A 6,427-nucleotide genomic window follows, 5' to 3' on the forward strand; every position below is an offset into this window, starting at 1 on the left:
TTACAATGTTTAGTCAGCCCTTGATATTTGAAAGTGCTCTGCATTTATGTTTTGCGGTCTCAGAAAGAGCTAGCGAGGTACCACCTATTCATATTGCTTCATGCTTGTTTTATTGAATTGTTGGTATCTGAAACTCATTATTATTTGCTCGCTAGCTGTTTATGCCATTGATATTAGTTTACCGTGAGACCTTTGTGTCACTTGCTTATGTGGTTAACTTGTGATCTTGCTGAAATTCTGGTTATGAGTTAGACATAGTTGCAACAACAAGATCAAACAGAGTTTGTCAAAGTTTTTCTTTCTCTTTCAGTTTGTCAACTGAGTTGCTTGAGGACAAGCAAGGTTTTAAGCTTGGGGGAGTTGATACGTCTCCATCGTATCTACTTTTCCAAACTCTTTTGCCCTTGTTTTGGACTCTAATTTGCATGATTTGAATGGAACTAACCCGGACTAACGTTGTTTTCAGCAGAATTGTCATGGTGTTGTTTTTGTGCAGAAATGAAAGTTCTCGGAACGTCTTGAAAATTTACGGAGAATATTTCTAGAAAATATGAAAAATACCTGCGCAAAGATTGTTGGAAATATGCCCTAGAGGCAATAATAAATTAGTTATTATTATATTTCTTAGTTCATGATAATGGTTTATTATCCATGCTATAATTCTATTGATTGGAAACACAATACTTGTGTGGATACGTAGACAAAACACTGTCCCTAGTAAGCCTCTAGTTGACTAGCTCGTTGATCAAAGATGGTCAAGGTTTCCTGGCCATAGGCAAGTGTTGTCACTTGATAACGGGATCACATCATTAGGAGAATCATGTGATGGACTAGACCCAAACTAATAGACGTAGCATGTTGATCGTGTCATTTTGTTGCTACTGTTTTCTGCGTGTCAAGTATTTGTTCCTATGACCATGAGATAATATAACTCACGAACACCGGAGGAATGCTTTGTGTGTATCAAACGTCGCAATGTAACTGGGTGACTATAAAGATGCTCTACAGGTATCTCCGAAGGTGTTCGTTGAGTTAGTATGGATCGAGACTGGGATTTGTCACTCCGTGTGACGGAGAGGTATCTCGGGGCCCACTCGGTAATACAATATCACACACAAGCCTTGCAAGCAATGTGACTTAGTGTAAGTTACGGGATCTTGTATTACGGAACGAGTAAAGAGACTTGCCGGTAAACGAGATTGAAATAGGTATGCGGATACTGACGATCGAATCTCGGGCAAGTAACATACCGAAGGACAAAGTGAATGACATACGGGATTATATGAATCCTTGGCACTGAGGTTCAAACGATAAGATCTTCGTAGAATATGTAGGATCCAATATGGGCATCCAGGTCCCGCTATTGGATATTGACCGAGGAGTCTCTCGGCTCAAGTCTACATAGTTCTCGAACCCGCAGGGTCTGCACACTTAAGGTTCGACGTTATTTTATGCGTATTTGAGTTATATGGTTGGTTACCGAATGTTGTTCGGAGTCCCGGATGAGATCACGGACGTCACGAGGGTTTCCGGAATGGTCCGGAAACGAAGATTGATATATAGGATGACCTCATTTGATTACCGGAAGATTTTCAGAGTTACCGGGAATGTACCGGGAATGACGAATGTTTCCCATGCGACGTTCCCCAACAAAGATCCACCAGAGGGTACGGGCCAGTGGGCCACAAGCCCTGTGGCCGCGGCCTCCCCCTGGCCGCGGCGACCAGGCTTGTGTGGCCCACGTGGCTCTGCCGCCCCCAATTCCAGCGCTATTTATTCCATTTCGTCCCGGAAAAAATCAAGAGAGAAGATTTCATCGCGTTTTACGATCCAGAGGCGCCGCCACATCCCGTTCTTGCCCTGGAGGGCAGATCTGGAGTCCGTTTTGGGCTCCAGATCAAGGAGATCGTGGCCATCGTCATCATCAACCTTCTTCCCTCTCCAATTCCATGAAGCTCTTCATCGTTCGTGAGTAATCTATTCGTAGGCTCGCTGGGTGGTGATGAGTAGGATGAGATCTATCATGTAATCGAGTTAGTTTTGACGGGGATTGATCCCTAGTATCCACTATGTTCTGAGATTGATGTTGCTACTACTTTGCCATGCTTAATGCTTGTCACTAGGGCCCGAGTGCCATGATTTCAGATCTGAAATTATTATGTTGTCACCAATATATGTGTGTTTTAGATCCGATCTTGCAAGTTGTAGTTACCTACTATGTGTTATGAACCGGCAACCCCGGAGTGACAATAACCGGAACCACTCCCGGTGATGACCATAGTTTGAGGAGTTCATGTGTTCACCAAGTGCTAATGCGTTGGTCCGGTTCTTTATTAAAAGGAGAACCTTAATGTGTTATCCCGTAGTATCCCTTTGGACCCCGCTGCCACGGGAGGGATGGACAATAAATGTCATGCAAGTTCTTTTCCCTAAGCACGTATGACTACACACGGAATGCATGCCTACATCACATCGACGAACGGGAGCTAGCCACATATCTCTCCGTGTTATAACTGTTGCATGATGAATGTCATCCAGCAAATCACCGATCCATTGCCTACGAGTTTGTCCCACTGCCACTGTTACTTGCTTTGTCCTGCTGCTGCTGCCACTACTGTTGCTTCTTGCTACTGCTGTTAGTCGCTACTGCTGCTACTTGCTACTGCTGTCACTACTGTTGCTCCTTGCCACTGCTGTTACTCATTACACTGCTGCTACCTGCTACAATACTTTTCTGGCGCCATTGATACTTCAGTTAGGAATAGTCTGCCTTGTCAACAGATCGTTTCTGGCACCGTTGCTATCATACTACCTTTGCTGCTTATATCCTGCTTGCAGATACTAATCTTTCAGGTGTGGTTGAGCTGACACCTCAACTGCTAATACTGAAGAATATCCTTTCACTCCCATCGTGTCGAACCAACAAATTTGGGTTGAATACTCTACCCTCGAAAACTGCCGCGATCCCACACGCTGGTGGGCCATTGCAAGACAATTGCTAATTGTTGAGCAACTGGAAGCAGTTCTTTTCTGGTGTCATTGCCGGGGACTGCCAGCACCGCACACAAACTCCATGTCTTTGGTGTGACAATCTTGGTGCCACTTATGTGTTAGCAAATCCTGTTTTTCATGTTAGGACTAAGCATATAGAGATCGACTATCATTTTGTGAGAGAGAGTTGCAAGCAAATAATCGGCGATCAAGTCACCGATGGGTTTACAAAGGCTTTTCTACAAAGTTATTTGAAGTGTTTAAACGTAATCTCAACTTAGGAAAGTTTTGATTATGGGAGGGTGTTGAAACACATCTTATCTCTAGAGTCTTATCTCTAGATAGTTATACCCGAAGGCTTGCCTTGCAAGACAAGGTTGTATTCAGGAGGTAGTTTAAACTAGTTGTTATCTTGTTTATCTCGATCTCCCTCCTGTAGTATCTCCAACGGTCTCAAGTAGATCGATCTGTGTAACCTACCGAGAGTTGGCTCTCCTGATCAATATATAACATCGTCGCTCCCATGTATGGGGGTAGAGACGATTCATATACTTTTCACATACCCAACACCATTGTTCCACCCAATGTTGAACAGTACGGTCTGATCTCACTCTGTGCATTTTAAAATTGAACAAAAAAAACGAAACCAAACGAATTTTATATTTTTTTTATGGTTTATGACTTTCGGCATGAAATTTCCTGACTGTTTTGAAGTTCCACTTTTGTTTTTTGCATATACCTAAAACCCGAATGTTTAACCGAATTAACCAAGATATATCAGTGACGTACTAGAGCTACGGAAAGACCACAACATATATGAGATTCCAATGGATACGTAAAGTGAGAAGTAAGGCCGAAATATATAAAAGAGATGGAGCAACACAGAAGCTATATCAAAAGGAGATTCCGAGCTTAATTAATCGCCAAAGAGCATCGAATCAAAGAGCGGCCAAAGTGCCAATGGCAAGACCGTATTGTATTGTACACACTTGGAAACACATGCATGATTCTCATACTGTCTAAAGCAAAGCTATTTCCTATCTTGCATATGCATGTTGCGTTGGAATAAGCCGCGGCGGCGAGCTAGCGCGCCTCGTGCGTGTGTGGGCGCGCACCGGGTATGTCTGGTGCGTCGGGTCCGCGGAAGTGGCATGCCTGTGTGTGCGTGCGTGGTGTGCGCGGGCCGCCAGGGTAGGGTGGCGCCGTGTGCGTGCGTGTCTGTTACAGACTAGGTCTAGGGGAGCGTAGCGACCGGGAGGGTTCGGTGCGTCGCGGGAGTTGCGGGCGCGCGCGGAGGACGCGGCCAGAGCGTGCTAGGTCGTGGGCGTGAGCAGGCAGGAGTGCGGAGAGCATGTCCGTCGTGTGCCTGGGTATAAAACCCTAGTGTTGGACATTGTAACAGGTGGGGGTGGAGTACGAGCTCGCCGGAATACACAGGTAGCCGTTCGGGAGGCAAGATGTTCGTGCACCGGGAAAACTTGTGTGTTGTCTCTTCCTCTCTGCCTTCTTGTCTCCGGTGACCGCCGGCGGTAGGGGGTTCCATTTTTGCACTAACATCTCGTATCAGAGCGAGGTCACATCACGCGCCGGCGGCCATGTCGATAGTCCCGTACGGGGGCGGCGGGGCGGCGGTGCGTCGGGTTCGATGCATCTCCTGCCGCTGGTACCAACGGGCTACACCTCCTGGTCAATCAAGGTGGAGGCTATCCTTGATGTCGGGGGGCTGTGTGGCGTGGTGCAGCAGGCGGATGGAGCAGCAGTGGACACCAGGAAGTGCAAGACGGCGCGGGCGATGTTGCTCACGGCACTGCCGGAAGACTTGCTGATGCAGTTTGCAGCGAACGCGAGGGAGGTATGGGACTCTCTCAAGGTGCGGTTAGTCGGAGCCGATCGCGTGCGGGTGGAGCGGCTGGCCACGCTCCGAGGCGACTTCGAGCGGCTGCGCATGGACGACGGCGAGTCCCTGGACGCATTTGCGGGGAAGATCAGCGGGATGGCGGCGCGTTACGCGGGGCTCGGATCGACCCTGGACGACGCCGCGATGGTAAACAAATTGCTCAACGCCGTGCCGGATCGCATGTACGTGGCGGTGGCCGGAATCGAGCAATTCTGCGATGTCTCGCCCATGGTGTTCGAGGACGCCCTTGGTCGCTTGAAAGCCTTCGACGAGCGGCTGCGTCGGCGCGGGCAGGACGGTGCCGACCATGGCGTGGAGCAGCTGATGCTCACCGCGGAGCGGTGGCGTGCGGGGGAGCGCCGGCGAGGCAGTGTGCGGGACGACGACGACGACGGCAAGAGCGTGGCGTCAAGCGTCCGGTAGAACCGACGCGGGCGCTACTACCACTACGACGAGCGGGGTCATTTCAAGAAGGATTCTCATCGGAGGAAGGGGCCGACGGTGGAGGAACATGCGTTGATGGGAGACGTCGACGTCGAGAACGCCACGCTACTCTAAGCCACGGCTTAGGGGGTGAGTGTTGCGTTGGAATAAGCCGCGGCGGCGAGCTAGCGCGCCTCGTGCGTGTGTGGGCGCCCACCAGGTGCGTCTGGTGCGTCGGGTCCGCGGCAGTGGCGTGCGTGTGTGCGTGCACAGTGTGCGCGGGCCGCCAGGGTAGGGTGGCGCCGTGTGCGTGCGTGTCTGTTAGATACTACGTCTAGGGGAGCGTAGCGATCGGGAGGGTTCGGTGCGTCGTGGGCGTTGCAGGCGCGCGCGGAGGACGCCGCCAGAGCGTGCTAGGTCGTGGGCGCGAGCAGGCAGGAGCGCGGAGAGCATGTCCTTCGTGTGCGTGGTATAAAATCCTAGTGTTGGACATTGTAACAAGTGGGGGTGAGTACGAGCTCGCCGGAATACACAAATAGCCGTTCGGGCGACAAGGTGTTCGTGCACCGGGAAATCTTGTGTGTTGTCTCTTCCTCTCTCCTTTCTTGTCTCCGATGATCTGTAGCAGGGGGTTCCATTTTTACACTAACAATGCACAGGACGCCACCTGATCCAGGCTAGGTAGGCAAAGGAGGAGACACATGCGCTAACCAGCCCTACAAGCCGTACGTCAGGAATCTGGAATTCCTTTTAAAGATGCTCACATCACATCACAGATACTATGTAACTTCAAATGCAAAGTTGATTTACACCAGCTAGGAGGGACAACATAAATGAAAAAACATGCTGTAAATGTATAGTGGGTGGTTCAAATCCGATCGTGAAATAGACATGTACTCCCCTTGCTTCGAAGCAATCGTTCTTGCTCATAGGTGAAACTTGTCTAATATAAGTTCGTTCTTGCTCCTAGAGAATTAATATGAGCCGGAGAGATCGAGCACCGACGTTTATACAGCACTGAATCAGCTACTACATTAGATGTGTATATGAGACAAAAGAGTGTATATTGTACAAGAGCTTTCCTTTTCAGCAAAGAACAAAGGAATAAAGAACCTG

This window comes from Hordeum vulgare, chromosome 5H (genome assembly GCF_904849725.1).
Source record: "Hordeum vulgare subsp. vulgare chromosome 5H, MorexV3_pseudomolecules_assembly, whole genome shotgun sequence".
NCBI lineage: Eukaryota > Viridiplantae > Streptophyta > Magnoliopsida > Poales > Poaceae > Hordeum > Hordeum vulgare.